At 46.9% G+C, this 16498-nt stretch overlaps 1 protein-coding gene across 1 annotated transcript in view; it reads left to right on the top strand.

Moving 5' to 3' along the window:
- ADAMTS12 (ADAM metallopeptidase with thrombospondin type 1 motif 12) overlaps positions 1-16498 on the top strand; it is a 1230701-nt gene that overhangs the window by 39089 nt on the left and 1175114 nt on the right. The window lies entirely within an intron of this gene.

The raw sequence follows: 16498 nt of genomic DNA, 5'->3' as shown, positions 1-16498 counted from the left end.
CCCTACGTTAAATCCTTATACACCAGGCAACATAAGCAAGTTGCAATGAAGCATTCCTGACTATTTTTGAAAAATTATTTCAGGGAGATAACTTTGGGGAACAGACTTTGTCGAACTGTGGGGGTAATTCTGAGTTGATCGCAGCAGCAAGAAAGTTAGCAATTGGGCAAAACCATGGCCCTCATTCAGAGTTGTTCGCTCGTTAGCTGCTTTTAGCAGCATTGCACACGCTAAGCCGCCGCCTACTGGGAGTGAATCTTAGCATAGCAGAATTGCGAACGCAAGATTAGCAGAACTGCAAATAGAAATTTCTTTGCAGTTTCTGAGTAGCTCGAGACTTACTCTGCCACTGCGATCAGTTCAGTCAGTTTCGTTCCTGGTTTGACGTCACAAACACACCCAGCGTTCACCCTGTCAAAGTCAGAAAAATATCTCTATGCACACTACCATATTTGCACCTCACACAGGTCCGTGCTGCGCATGCGTACGCTCTCCCGTACGTGCACATACTCACAGTCGCGGGCACCCGCAGGCGCACGGTATGCGTATTTACGGTAGAGTTTATGTGATCGTAGCGTGCGACTCAATCGTTACATATTTTCACTATATAATGTATTTTGTAGATCATGGTCCCTTTGATAGATTCTGAAAGTTTGGTTAATATAGAATGTTCGTGAACAGAGAAATCCCTCTTTGTTTGATACGAAGGGTCAGACAGGAGTAATACAGTGGTGTTTAGTACCCATCGGAAGAGTATTTAATTAGCAATATTCCGGTGTTGGTTTGAAGCGGATCAATCGCTCGTGCGAATAGTTATGGACATAAGAAGTTTATGAACATTTACTTTATTTGCACTTTATTACCCATGCGGCGGGAAACCCAGTTTCCCTCCCACCTGAGCTGTTGGAAATAGTCACAGCCCACCTGTATGAATCAACCTATGACCTTTTGTTATAATGCGAGGAGGAATTCCTGTGTCCAATGAACAATGAGATTGTAGGGACCATTGAATTGCATTGTGTGTGGGGCATAAATAGAAAGGCCGACCACATCCAGCTCTCACTCTTCAACGGTTATCATTGCTGAAAATCGGGAGCTGGATGTCCAGAGGCGCATGCGATCGTTTCCCTTGTGCGTAAGTTTTTCTCCGTAATCATACTGTTTCTCTCTTGTTATTATGGGCCATATCTTTCTCTCTCTTCTCTTTCTCTCATTTTTCTCTTAAACTTAATTGTATTGTATTTACTGTGTAGTTACCTGGTTAGTTAGTCTATGTTATATTGTAGTGTATGATTTGTATTTGTATTAATTCTTTTTGCAAGTATATCATTCAAAAAATATATATATGTTAGGCGTTGGACCCTAAGCCCAGGTATCTGTGTATTTCTTAGTGTTAAGTACTCACAGAGCGTCGGTGACGCTCAAACAGCTTTTAAATTAATAAGGTTATACTGTGCTGCATTTACACCATATCACTACATAAAGGGTTTGCTGCATAATACACTGTTTATGGTTTAGAGATAAAGGTTTAACATAGTGAGCGTCTGCGCCGCTCGTGATCTCCTCATGGTCTCGAGCGTCCGCTACGCTGATAGCGTAGCATTGCGGTAGTCGCTCACCTATAAGTGTGCCCGATACCAACAGCGTATTCTCGTGAGCGTCTGTATCGCTCGAGCAGCCCGCTCCCGATACAGCGTCCGTTACGCTATAGCGAATCATTACGGTAGTCGGCAGCCAATAGCGTGCTTGCCAGTGATCTCTTGGCTGTGAGCGAACGTAACGCTTGAGCGTCTCGACCACGGCTAGGCGATTGTTACGCAACGTGCGTACCCTTACGGTACTTCATACGTAGTTAGCGTACATTGTTCTTAGACCTCATAAAGGGTATTATATACGATAAATATTCAGCTTTATCAACCCAGACACTCCCGCGTTTTTCCCAGAAATGCAAGCGTTTTTTCGCACACACCCATAAAACGGTCAGTTTCCGCCCAGAAACACCCACTTCCTGTCAATCACACTCCGATCACCAGAACGATGAAATTTCTTTATTAGGCCGTGAGTAAAATACCAAACTCTTTTGCAAATTTACTTGGTGCAGACGCACTGAGAACGTTGCGCATGCGCAGTTTGCGACTAATCGCTCCGTTGCAAAAAATTCTTAAGAGCGAACAACTCGGAATGAGGGCCCATGTGCACTGCAGGTGTGGCAGATATAACATTTGCAAAGAGAGTTAGATTTGGGTGGGTTATTTTATTTCTGTGCAGGGTAAATACTGGCTGCTTTATTTTTACACTGCACTGGGACCCAGAGTTTACAGGGAGGTACGACATCTGACCTGATGTGCTACTGCACATGTGTAGTACTTAGTAGGGTTGTGCATTTAGGGTAGGTTCTCTCTGTCAAACTCCTGAGATGTTATCTAAAAACAAATAGAATAATAAAAAGATTGTAATCCTGTTTATAGCTAACACTCATCAGCTTTGTGGAGATCACTGGAGCTGTAGGGAGACGAGATGAGGCAGCAACAGCTCTGCCTCGGTGCTACAGTCAGACACTGCTTTGCAGAGCTGGTGGCAGGGCCACACCACAGGCAGTAACATTGCACAGAAAGGGAGCTAAAAGAGGCATGTGTGGAGGCGGGCCTTGTGCACTGAAAGACACTTGGATGTGTCATGTGACCAGGAAGTGCACTGTAGTCAGAGCTCAGTCAGCAGCAGCAACAGAAGACACCGGAATGCAGGTTGGAGACTCAATGGACACTGTAGCTTAGTGCAATGAGGGGAGAGATACAGTGAGTATGGGGTGAGACAGGCTCCCAGCATTCAGACCCATCCCTATGCGTGCTTCCCCAGCCATTCACCTCAGAGCACTTCACTGGTACATAGCACCTGAGGTAAGACACCTACTAATTGCAATTCCCTGTGTTTGATACGACTGCTGGTAACCATTGCATTAACACTGTGCACCTGCATTAACCTTATACAGTACATGCTGTTTACAAATTAACCCAGCATTCTTGTTGTGCGGTCTAACAGTAATTTTCACATCCACTGTGCACCTATTGTAATCACCCCAATAGACTACGGGGGATATCCAATTAACATCAGGTCCGAAAAACTGAAGTTTTTATGACTTTTTTATGATGTTTCATCGACTTTTTTTTTTTACAGGCAATCCAATATAGATCGCCCGTAAAAAAAAGAGCTGACCTCCCGAAAATACACAGGTTCAGCAAAATCTGTGGTGTTTTTGGTAGGTTTTCCGTGGCGACCTGCAGTGTCCCTTGCCAGCCACAGCTGCGGCAGCCTGGGACTGCAAGGAGGGCGCTGCGGACCAGGAGCCAGCACTTGGTGCTTAAAATGGGTGGAGAAGCCGGGGCAGCGCCACGACCCGACTCCCCCATCTTCCCCGGTCACATGGGGAGTGGTCATGTGACCGGAGGGAGCCGGAACTGCAGAGCTGCAACGGGAGATGTCAGGAGCCAACACCCGGTGCAGCATCAGTTAGCCCCCCCCCCCCCGATAAGTCACCGCACGTGCTGGCTTTTCGGGCTAATAGGATAGCCCCCGGCGGGACAATTAATTTGATATCCCCCTTAATCTTCAGTTTTGAGGCGGCATTTCCTGCTTCGTCCAAGCAACGTGTGTAGCCCTGCTCACAGGGAATATATAGTGCCACAATCAGTTAAACTGCAGAAATTGTGATTTATTGGTTAATCTGCCGCGCTAGAGAGGTTTAGCAGTTAAATGACAAACCTATGTGTTGCCTAAAAGGGAAGCAGCTTGTATTATGGGTGGCTCTTGGACGTATGTGTCTGCAGTGCCGTAACTAGACATTTTAGCGCTGTGCGCAAGAAACGGCATCGCCCCCCCTTAATGTAAACCGGCGGCGCCAAAAATATAGGGGCGTGGCTTCACAGGAAAGGGATGTGGCCACAAAATAATACCAATTCATACAATGGTGCACAGTAGTCTCCATTATTCAAATTACGCCACACAGTAGCGCCACTACACCAGGTAGTGCCCCTTTTTCACATTACGGCAGACTGAGTCCCCTTTTTACACATTGCGGCAGACCGCGTTCCCTTTTTTTTCACATTACGGGAGACAGATTCCCCTTTTTACACATTACGGCAGACCGCGTGCCCTTTTTCACATTACGGGAGACAGATTCTGCTTTTTAAACATTACAGCAGACAGCGTGACCTTTTTACACATTACGGCAGACAGTGTCCCCTTTTTTACACATTATGGCAGACAGCGTCCCCTTTTTTACACATTATGGCAGACAGCGTCCTTTTTTTACATATTACGGCAGACAGCGTCCCTTTTTTACACATTACGGCAGACAGCGTCCCCTTTTTTACACATTACGGCAGACAGCGTCCCCTTTTTACACATTACGGCAGACAGCGTCCCCTTTTTACACATTACGACAGACAGCGTCCCCTTTTTTACACATTACGGCAAAACGTCCCCTTTTTACACATTACGGCAGACAGCGTCCCCTTTTTACACATTACGGCAGACAGCGTCCCCTTTTTTACACATTACGGTAGACAGCATCCCCTTTTTACACATTACAGCAGACAGCGTCCCCTTTTTTACACATTACGGCAGACAGCATCCCCTTTTTCACATTTCGGCAGACAGCGTCACCTATTTTACACATTACGGCAGACAGCGTCCACCTTTTACACGTTATGGCAGGCAGAGTCCCCCTTTTACACGTTACGGCAGGATAGTCCTCCATTTACACATTATGGAAGGCAGAGTCCCCCTTTAACACAGTACAGCAGGCAGTTTCCCCCTTACACCCCCCCCTACCCTTAGAGTGTAGTGTTGTGTAATGAAGTGTAGTGTAATATACTGTAGTGTAGAGTAGTGTACTGTAGTGAAGTGTAGTGTAATATAGTGAAGTGTAGTGTAGTGTAGTGTCTGTGTAGGCACTTACATGAAGTGTACGTTCTTCCAGCGCTGTTGCCGGCTCCTGACTCCTCCTGACAGAGTCCACTTCACAGGGAGAACTCAGCTGCAGCGCTGCCAGGACTTCAGCAGCAGCGGCGGCTTCAGCGGGACACAGGTGCGCGGGTGGCAGCTTCAGCGGGTGAGCTGCAGCGGTTTGGCTGGGAGAGGAGGCGGGTGGGTGGAGGATGGACATTGCAGCTTCACGCACTGCAGCACTGTAAGCTCCGGCTTGGCTGGGGGAGGAGGCGGAGATCATCGCGGAGGTAGGGGCGGGCATTACTCGCGGCTTCATGAGCTGTACTGCTAGCTCCGACTTTGGGGCAGGGGAGGCGGAGCTGACAGTTCCTTATCACCTGAGAGTAGATTGTGAGGCCGGCTGATTGCGTCCCAGGTCATCCTGCGCTGTGTGCAAGGCACACAGCGCACATACCTAGTTACGGCACTGTGTGTCTGTAAAATTTCCCAGTTGAACATTGTGGCATATATAGCTGAGCTAAACGTATCTTAGATGCAGAAAATACCATTTTTGTTTTAGCTTTTTTGAAGTTCAATTTAAGCCCATAAGTACGGACCTACTTACTCTCCATGAACATCCCAGAAGAATACTGTAGATGGTCATCCTGCATCCCGCCCATGTCCAAAGGACATGGGCAGGACAGGGAGCATAATGCCAGGACTCCTGGATCCATGGTGAGGGGATGGGTCCAATGTGATGTGATTCTATGAAAATTGCAACATTTTGGCCATGCCCTCTTCATAGATGCACCATGCACTGCATAAGGCTTGAGGGACCTAATGATGAGATGTGTGCCTCTCCATCAGTGGTCAGCTGCTCCTACCCTCAGGGCTTCTCCCAGTGGGGAGGAATAAAAAGCCAGCAGGCATGCCTAAGTATACATACAATAGTTACACATTTTACTTATGTGATACATTTAATTTAACTAGCACAAATAAAACAAATTTAATATATAACACTGTTATCAGCAATATTAAATGCTAGACTTTGTTTTCTACTTGTATCTTCAAGAGCATCATAATGATCTTCTAAGCTATTGAATGCAGTTACTGTAGACAGGGCCAGTTAAGGGCCACATGGGCCTGAAAATGGTTAAAGGCCTATTGCGAGAAGGGGAAGGGGTGTGGCCAGTGCTGTATGGGTGTGGCCAGTGCCATGTGGGCGTGTACACCACCTACACTATACTCCTTAATGTCTCCCTATGGGGCTCATTTAACAACGAGTCATAAAACTTGTTGTGGATGATAAAACTTGTTGCGTATGATAATTGGTGCTCCAGCCAATCAGCTCCCAACTGTCATGTGTCCAGCTTCTGCCATGTGTTTGAAAAATGACAGTTGGGAGATGATTGGCTGGGGCACCATTTATCATACGCAACGAGTTTTATCACTCATTGATAAATAGGCCCTTAAATACGTGTAAGTTAAAAAAGATTAAAATATTGTAAGGAAACTAGAAATACAGTTTTTCAGATATGATTTATGGGCGACTGTGTGGCCAGCTGGGTTGCTGCACATCATCATGTTGTCATGGTGATGAGTATCTGATGTCTGGGGCTGTAGTCCCGTCTGCCCCTTATTAATCTGGTTCTGACTGTAGTTGTCCATTTATTAATTGTCTTTTCGGAACTCCAAAACCTGCTTGTTTTCCTTTTGCATATCTTTTTTAAATGCTGAACTAAAGAAATCACAAATTATTACTGTAAATTACAAATGTGTTTATCTTGTATAATATCCTATCAAATTTTTTTAAATTGTGTTATACGGTAGTTTGTGGTGGAGTGTTGGTGTATTGGGGGTCATTCTGAGTTGATCGCTCGCTAGCTAGTTTTAGCAGCCGTGCAAACGCTATGCCGCCGCCCACTGGGGAGTGTATTTTAGCTTAGCAGAAGTGTGAACGCATGTGCAGCCGAGCTCTGCAAAAACAGTTTGTGCAGTTTCTGAGTAGCTCTGAACCTACTCAGCGCTTGCGATCACTTCAGCCTATTCGTGTCCGGATTTGACATCATACACCCGCCCAGCGAACGCCCAGCCACGCCTGCGTTTTTTCAGCCATGCCTGCGTTTTTGCAAACACTCCCTGAAAACGGTCAGTTTACACCCAGAAACGCCCCCTTCCTGTCAATCTTCTTGTGGCCGCCAGTGCGACTGAAAACTTCGCTAGAACCTGTGCACAACCACAACGGGCTTTGTACCAGTATGTTGCGCGTGCGCTTTGCGGTGCATACGCATGCGCAGAAATGCCGATTTTTAGCCTAATCACTGCGCTGCGAACAACGGCAGCTAGTGATCAACTCGGAATGACTTCCACTGTGTACTGCAGACCTGTCCTCATACACATAGCCTCAATACGCCATACGGCCCGAGTAAGCCATATCGAGTGGTGTAACATTGCAACTTTTTCTTTAAATTTGCGTCTTATTGGCATCACAGGTACAGCAACACACCACTCAATCTGTGCCACAGAAGCTGGACTGCAACTTTAGCTGCACAGGAATTAGTTTTAGTTTACTGTATGTACAAAGTCGCAGATGAAGCACGATGGAACTTGGCATGAGACAATGCTGCAGCCGCTGTATGGTAGCACTTTCTATACAGATTCAGACTCAGTAGCACACAGATGTACAAGTGCCGCACATCCAATTAATCACTGCAGTCTTGTGAAGCGAATTTGTCACATTGCATTGTAACTAAGATGCACTTTCAAGCAATAAAGACTCATAAGCCGAGTCACAGATGACCTGGCACCCCAAGTATTGCTATTTGGCGCCAGTGCCGACATTTGTACAGTACATTTGCAAGCCAATTCACCCACCTTGATTAATTATATACATTCGACAATATATATGCAATTCAATTTGTATGTTTTATTCAATTCCTGTCTGAGCTCCATCTCTAGTGTCAGGAAAGACATTTACAAGTGTTACTGGTTACGGTACAAAAATAACATATATTAAATAATCTAAAATGCAAAAGAACATAATACTAATTTGTGTATAGATTTTACTAATTTAATCTGTGCTAACATGAAGGTGTCACCGTGTCAGTTACTGTATTTATTTTTATGGCTGACAGTAGTTCTCCTGCAGACACACCCTGTCCATCCATCCAGGACCATCATTACATCATTGACAGCCCTGGGCAAAGCAATGCACTCGGGCGCCTACCCACCTATTCAAAGGAATAATATTAAAAAACAAAATCATAATTTACCCCTCCTATGGTCCTGCACAGTCTCTCCACATGCTTCCATACAGTGAATGGCTGGCAGCACTCTGATTGCTGGATAGCTCCAACCATTCACCAATCAGGAAGCTAATAGCCATTCGCTGTCTATCTGCAGGCTGGAGGTAGATAGAGTAGGCTACACTCTGATTGGTGGATAGCTCCAGCCATCCACAAATCAGCAAGCAGACAGCCATTCGGTGTCTTGCTGCAGCCTGGGAGGTAGATAGAGAATGCTGCCTGGCTGCTTTGATTGGGTGTAATTCACAAGCAGAGCAGACAGGCAGAATTCTCTACCTGCCTCCCAAAAATCTCTGGAGGCATCATCCCAGGAGGCAGATGCCCTCTAGCCCAGCCTGCCCTTGCTTGAAGGCTCCTAAAATTGTGGGGCCCTGGGCATCTGCCCCATGTGCCTAAGGTGGCCCTGTGTCCATCCAGCCCCTAATGGAGATATTTCAAACCTACCAAAGAGGACAGGTTGAGAAATTGCTTAAAGTTTTGATAAAGAGTTAGCTTGACTTCATGATGAAATTATGGGGTCTATATACTAAGCCTTGGATGGAGATAAAGTGCATGGAGATAAAGTCCCAGCCAATCAGCTCTTAATGTCATGTCACAGGCTGTGTTTGAAAAATGACAGTTAGGAGCTGGTTGGTTGAGACTTTATATCTGTGCACTTTATCTCCATCCAAGGCTTAGTAAATAGACTGAAGCAGTGAAAAGTGTGGAGAAGTGAGCCTGTGGAGAAGTTGCCCATAGTAACCAATCAGCTGCTCCGTACAGTTGTATAGTAGGCAAATTATAAATGTTACTTCAATGCTGATTGGTTGGCATGGGCAACTTCTCCACTAGCTCACTTCTCCACACTTTTCTCTGCTTCATGAATAGGCCCCTGAGTCTCTTAGAGATAAACAGGTAGATCAATAAAATGTCTCCTGATGCAGTAACCTTCAGATCCGCAATGTCCCCAAATCAGTCTTGTGGTCAATACTCCCTTCCTCCCTAAGAGATCTTTTTTAACACATTGCACCAGATTGCTCTGCTGAGGGCTGCTTTCTAGACAGAGGTCATAAAGCCAACATCATCTCAGCTTCCTCAGGACATTATTGTCCACTTGCATTATTATAGATCAAAAGAAAAAATCCTATAGAAGTTGCCTATAGATACCAGTAAGATACTAATGATCATCTTGTAGAATGTACTTGATAAATAACAGCTAGGAGCTGATAGGTTGCTTTGAGCAATTTTTTATTTACTTACAAGGTTCTTCACAGAGCAGTTAGCAAATTAGGTGTTGTGATCATGGAAGGAATATATCATGTATACATCCCACCCTTATTCACATACATATAGCGACATGATTACTTCCCCACTGGGAGAGCTCTACCCAGGAAGAGCTGTCCTGGCCAAGTGCTAACTTCTGGGCATTGGCGTTTCTATCATGGGTGCAATGTGTGCGGTCTAGGGGAGGCCCAACACCGCACACATTGCACCCATATTTTAGTACTCACCTCTCCGGAGTCCAGCGTCGGATGCTGCAGCCCCCTCCACCGCGCAAAAAATCTACCTCAAAATGGCCGCCGCGCATGCGCACTCTGTATTTTGTCTCCAGAACATGGCGGGCGCCATGTTTCTGGAAACCTGCGCATGCGCAGTAGGCTCCGGCACAGTGTTGGAGCCTACAGCGCCATGGAGAGGAAGGGGCCCAAATGGAGTCTGCTCGCAGGCCCCCTCCTTGCTTAAGACCCCACTCTTCTGGGTTTATGATGCAGACAGAATGGAGAGGGATTTTTCATTTACCTCTCTGGGGATTTTTTATGAAAAGAAGCCCATAGGCTTCTATAGAAAATGTCATCTGTAGATGGCATTACCTACTGAGCTCCTGAAAGTGTAGGTGCAAATCACTGTCCCATACGCTCCTACTGTATCTTTAATATCTGCTGGGGACCTCTGTAATAAGTATATATGGCGATCCATATGTGTTGCAGTAAACCTCCATAAAGTGCAGTTTTTGTAGGTTTTGACCAATTATTAGAAATGATACATCCTGTGCCATGTGAGATAGGCTGGTCTGGTGAAACTGATTGTAGCCAATTAATTAGATTCTCACATTTTTCTTGTATAATTTACAAAATAGAAATATCTTAGTGATGGCTGTGTTTGCTATACAACAGCCAGTCTGTATTGCGACTTGTATGACCTTTTCGTTAATATCACCTTTTTTTCATAACACAAGAGGAAACATTACATCATTACATTAATTCTGGATATGTGAGTTGAGTTGAAAATAGCATACAGTAGATAGAACATTGCTTTAAGGAAAGATGTTTTCTCCATGATAAAACCAAATGAGTTTTCTCTGACGTCCTAGTGGATGCTGGGACTCCGTAAGGACCATGGGGGATAGCGGCTCCGCAGGAGACAGGGCACAAGAATAAAAGCTTTAGGATCAGGTGGTGTGCACTGGCTCCTCCCCCTATGACCCTCCTCCAAGCCTCAGTTAGATTTTTGTGCCCGAACGAGAAGGGTGCAGGCTAGGTGGCTCTCCTGAGCTGCTTAGAATAAAAGTTTTATTTAGGTTTTTTATTTTCAGTGAGTCCTGCTGGCAACAGGCTCACTGCATCGTGGGACTAAGGGGAGAAGAAGCGAACTCACCTGCGTGCAGAGTGGATTGGGCTTCTTAGGCTACTGGACATTAGCTCCAGAGGGACGATCACAGGTACAGCCTGGATGGGTCACCGGAGCCGCGCCGCCGTCCCCCTTACAGAGCCAGAAGAGACGAAGAGGTCCGGTGAAATCGGCGGCAGAAGACAATCCTGTCTTCAGACTAAGGTAGCGCACAGCACCGCAGCTGTGCGCCATTGCTCTCAGCACACTTCACACTCCGGTCACTGAGGGTGCAGGGCGCTGGGGGGGGAGCGCCCTGAGACGCAATATAAATGATAATACCTTAGGTGGCAAAAGAATACATCACATATAGCTCCTGGGCTATATGGATGTATTTTAACCCCTGCCATTTTTACACAAAAGAGCAGGAGATAAGGACGTCGTGAAGGGGCGGAGCCTATCTCCTCAGCACACAAGCGCCATTTTCCCTCACAGTTCCGCTGGAAGGACGGCTCCCTGACTCTCCCCTGCAGTCCTGCTTCAGAATCAGGGTAAAAAAGAGAAGGGGGGGCACTATTGGCAGCAAATGACAATATAAACAGCAGCTATAAGGGAATAACACTTATATAAGGTTATCCCTGTATATATATATAGCGCTGGGTGTGTGCTGGCAGACTCTCCCTCTGTCTCTCCAAAGGGCTCGTGGGGTCCTGTCCTCTATCAGAGCATTCCCGGTGTGTGTGCTGTGTGTCGGTACGTGTGTGTCGACATGTATGAGGAGGAAAATGATGTGGAGGCGGAGCAATTGCCTGCGTTAGTGATGTCACCCCCTAGGGAGTCGACACCTGACTGGATGATCGTATTTAAACAATTAAGTGATAATGTCAGCACTTTGCAAAAAACTGTTGACGACATGAGACAGCCGGCAAATCAATTAGTGCCTGTCCAGGCGTCTCAGACACCGTCAGGGGCACTAAAACGCCCGTTACCTCAGTGGGTCGACACAGACCCAGACACAGATACTGAGTCTAGTGTCGACGGTGATGAGTCGAACGTAATGTCCAGTAGGGCCACACGTTACATGATCACGGCAATGAAGGAGGCATTGCACATTTCTGACACTACAAATACCACTAAGAAGGGTATTATGTGGGGGGTGAAAAAACTACCAATAGTTTTTCCTGAGTCAGATGAATTGAATGAGGTGTGTGATAAAGCGTGGGTTTCTCCCGACAAAAAACTGCTAATTTCTAATAAATTATTGGCACTATATCCTTTCCCATCAGAGGTTAGGACACGTTGGGAAACACCCCCTAGGGTAGATAAGGCGCTCACACGTTTATCTAAACAAGTAGCGTTACCGTCTCCTGATACGGCCACCCTCAAAGAACCAGCTGATAGAAGGCTGGAAAATATCCTAAAAAGTATATACACACATACTGGTGTTATACTGCGACCAGCAATCGCTTCAGCCTGGATGTGCAGTGCTGGAGTCGCGTGGTCGGATTCCCTGACTGAAAATATTGATACCCTGGATAGGGACAATATATTGTTAACTATAGAGCATTTGAAGGATGCATTACTATATATGCGTGATGCACAGAGGGATATTTGCACCCTGGCATCAAGAGTAAGTGCTATGTCCATCTCTGCCAGAAGAACGTTATGGACGCGTCAGTGGTCAGGGGATGCGGATTCCAAACGACATATGGAAGTATTGCCGTATAAAGGGGAGGAGTTATTTGGGGCTGGTCTTTCGGACCTGGTGGCCACGGCAACGGCTGGAAAGTCCACCTTCTTACCCCAGGTCACTTCACATCAGCAGAAAAAGACACCGTCTTTTCAAACTCAGTCCTTTCGTTCCCATAAATACAAGCGAGCAAAAGGCCACTCTTTTCTGCCCCGGGGCAGAGGAAGGGGAAAAAGACTGCACCATGCAGCCGCTTCCCAGGAGCAGAAGCCTTCCCCTGCTTCTGCCAAGTCTTCAGCATGACGCTGGGGCTTTACAAGCAGACTCAGACTTGGTGGGGGCCCGTCTCAAGAATTTCAACGCGCAGTGGGCTCACTCGCAAGTGGATCCCTGGATTCTACAGGTAGTATCGCAGGGGTACAAACTGGAATTCGAGGCGTTTCCCCCTCGCCGGTTCCTGAAGTCTGCTCTGCCAAAGTCTCCCTCCGACAGGGAGGCAGTTCTGGAAGCCATTCACAAGCTGTATTCCCAGCAGGTGATAATCAAGGTACCCCTCCTACAACAGGGAAAGGGGTATTATTCCACGCTGTTTGTGGTACCGAAGCCGGACGGCTCGGTGAGACCAATTTTAAATCTGAAATCCTTGAACACTTACATAAAAAGGTTCAAATTCAAGATGGAGTCACTCAGAGCGGTGATAGCGAACCTGGAAGAAGGGGACTATATGGTGTCTCTGGACATCAAAGATGCTTATCTCCACGTCCCAATCTACCCTTCTCACCAAGGGTATCTCAGGTTTGTAGTACAAGACTGTCATTATCAGTTTCAGACGCTGCCGTTTGGGTTGTCCACGGCACCTCGGGTCTTTACCAAGGTAATGGCCGAAATGATGATTCTTCTTCGAAGAAAGGGCATCTTAATTATCCCTTACTTGGACGATCTCCTGATAAGGGCAAGGTCCAGGGAACAGTTAGAAGTCGGAGTAGCACTATCTCAGGTAGTGTTACGTCAGCACGGGTGGATCCTAAATATTCCAAAATCGCAGCTGATTCCAACGACACGTCTTCTGTTCCTAGGAATGATTCTGGACACAGTCCAGAAGAAGGTGTTTCTCCCGGAGGAGAAGGCCAAGGAGTTATCCGAGCTAGTCAGGAACCTCCTAAAACCAGGGCCAGGTGTCAGTGCATCAGTGCACGAGGGTCCTGGGAAAAATGGTGGCTTCTTACGAAGCAATTCCATTCGGAAGATTCCATGCAAGAACGTTTCAGTGGGATCTACTGGACAAATGGTCCGGATCGCATCTTCAGATGCATCAGCGGATAACCCTGTCACCAAGGACAAGGGTGTCCCTCCTGTGGTGGTTGCAGAGTGCTCATCTTCTAGAGGGCCGCAGATTCGGCATTCAGGATTGGATCCTGGTGACCACGGATGCAAGCCTGAGAGGCTGGGGAGCAGTCACACAGGGAAGAAACTTCCAGGGCTTGTGGTCAAGCATGGAAACATCTCTTCATATAAACATTCTGGAACTACGGGCCATTAACAATGCCCTAAGTCAAGCGAAACCCCTGCTTCAGGGTCAGGCGGTATTGATCCAATCGGACAACATCACGTCAGTCGCCCACGTAAACAGACAGGGCGGCACGAGAAGCAGGAGGGCAATGGCAGAAGCTGCAAGGATTCTTCGCTGGGCGGAAAATCATGTGATAGCACTGTCAGCAGTGTTCATTCCGGGAGTGGACAACTGGGAAGCAGACTTCCTCAGCAGACACGACCTTCACCCGGGGGAGTGGGGACTTCATCCAGAAGTCTTCCACATGATCGTGAACCGTTGGGAAAAACCAAAGGTGGACATGATGGCGTCCCGTCTAAACAAAAAACTAGACAGATATTGCGCCAGGTCAAGGGACCCTCAGGCAATAGCGGTGGACGCTCTGGTAACACCGTGGGTGTACCAGTCAGTGTATGTGTTCCCTCCTCTGCCTCTCATACCAAAAGTACTGAGAATCATAAGAAGGAGAGGAGTAAGAACTATACTCGTGGTTCCGGATTGGCCGAGAAGGACTTGGTATCCGGAACTTCAGGAGATGCTCACGGACGAACCATGGCCTCTACCTCTAAGAAAGGACCTGCTCCAGCAGGGGCCTTGTCTTTTCCAAGACTTACCGCGGCTGCGTTTGACGGCATGGCGGTTGAACGCCGGATCCTGAAGGAAAAAGGCATTCCAGATGAAGTCATCCCTACCCTGGTCAAGGCCAGGAAGGATGTAACCGCAAAACATTATCACCGCATTTGGCGAAAATATGTTGCGTGGTGTGAGGCCAGGAAGGCCCCTACAGAGGAATTTCAACTGGGTCGTTTCCTCCATTTCCTGCAAACAGGACTGTCTATGGGCCTAAAATTAGGGTCCATTAAGGTTCAAATTTCGGCCCTGTCGATTTTCTTCCAAAAAGAACTGGCTTCAGTACCTGAAGTTCAGACATTTGAAAAAGGGGTACTGCATATACAGCCTCCTTTTGTGCCCCCAGTGGCACCTTGGGATCTCAATTAGAGATGAGCGCCTGAAATTTTTCGGGTTTTGTGTTTTGGTTTTGGGTTCGGTTCCGCGGCCGTGTTTTGGGTTCGAACGCGTTTTGGCAAAACCTCACCGAATTTTTTTTGTCGGATTCGGGTGTGTTTTGGATTCGGGTGTTTTTTTCAAAAAACACTAAAAAACAGCTTAAATCATAGAATTTGGGGGTCATTTTGATCCCAAAGTATTATTAACCTCAAAAACCATAATTTACACTCATTTTCAGTCTATTCTGAATACCTCACACCTCACAATATTATTTTTAGTCCTAAAATTTGCACCGAGGTCGCTGTGTGAGTAAGATAAGCGACCCTAGTGGCCGACACAAACACCGGGCCCATCTAGGAGTGGCACTGCAGTGTCACGCAGGATGTCCCTTCCAAAAAACCCTCCCCAAACAGCACATGACGCAAAGAAAAAAAGAGGCGCAATGAGGTAGCTGTGTGAGTAAGATTAGCGACCCTAGTGGCCGACACAAACACCGGGCCCATCTAGGAGTGGCACTGCAGTGTCACGCAGGATGTCCCTTCCAAAAAACCCTCCCCAAACAGCACATGACGCAAAGAAAAAAAGAGGCGCAATGAGGTAGCTGTGTGAGTAAGATTAGCGACCCTAGTGGCCGACACAAACACCGGGCCCATCTAGGAGTGGCACTGCAGTGTCACGCAGGATGTCCCTTCCAAAAAACCCTCCCCAAACAGCACATGACGCAAAGAAAAAAAGAGGCGCAATGAGGTAGCTGTGTGAGTAAGATTAGCGACCCTAGTGGCCGACACAAACACCGGGCCCATCTAGGAGTGGCACTGCAGTGTCACGCAGGATGTCCCTTCCAAAAAACCCTCCCCAAACAGCACATGACGCAAAGAAAAAAAGAGGCGCAATGAGGTAGCTGTGTGAGTAAGATTAGCGACCCTAGTGGCCGACACAAACACCGGGCCCATCTAGGAGTGGCACTGCAGTGTCACGCAGGATGTCCCTTCCAAAAAACCCTCCCCAAACAGCACATGATGCAAAGAAAAAGAAAAGAAAAAAGAGGTGCAAGATGGAATTGTCCTTGGGCCCTCCCACCCACCCTTATGTTGTATAAACAAAACAGGACATGCACACTTTAACCAACCCATCATTTCAGTGACAGGGTCTGCCACACGACTGTGACTGATATGACGGGTTGGTTTGGACCCCCCCCAAAAAAGAAGCAATTAATCTCTCCTTGCACAAACTGGCTCTACAGAGGCAAGATGTCCACCTCATCTTCACCCTCCGATATATCACCGTGTACATCCCCCTCCTCACAGATTATCAATTCGTCCCCACTGGAATCCACCATCTCAGCTCCCTGTGTACTTTGTGGAGGCAATTGCTGCTGGTCAATGTCTCCGCGGAGGAATTGATTATAATTCATTTTAATGAACATCATCTTCT

The sequence above is a fragment of the Pseudophryne corroboree genome, chromosome 1 (genome assembly GCF_028390025.1).
Source record: "Pseudophryne corroboree isolate aPseCor3 chromosome 1, aPseCor3.hap2, whole genome shotgun sequence".
NCBI classification, from domain to species: domain Eukaryota; kingdom Metazoa; phylum Chordata; class Amphibia; order Anura; family Myobatrachidae; genus Pseudophryne; species Pseudophryne corroboree.
The sequence above is the reverse complement of the archived record's forward strand: the minus strand, read 5'-3'. Positions and strand labels throughout refer to the sequence as shown.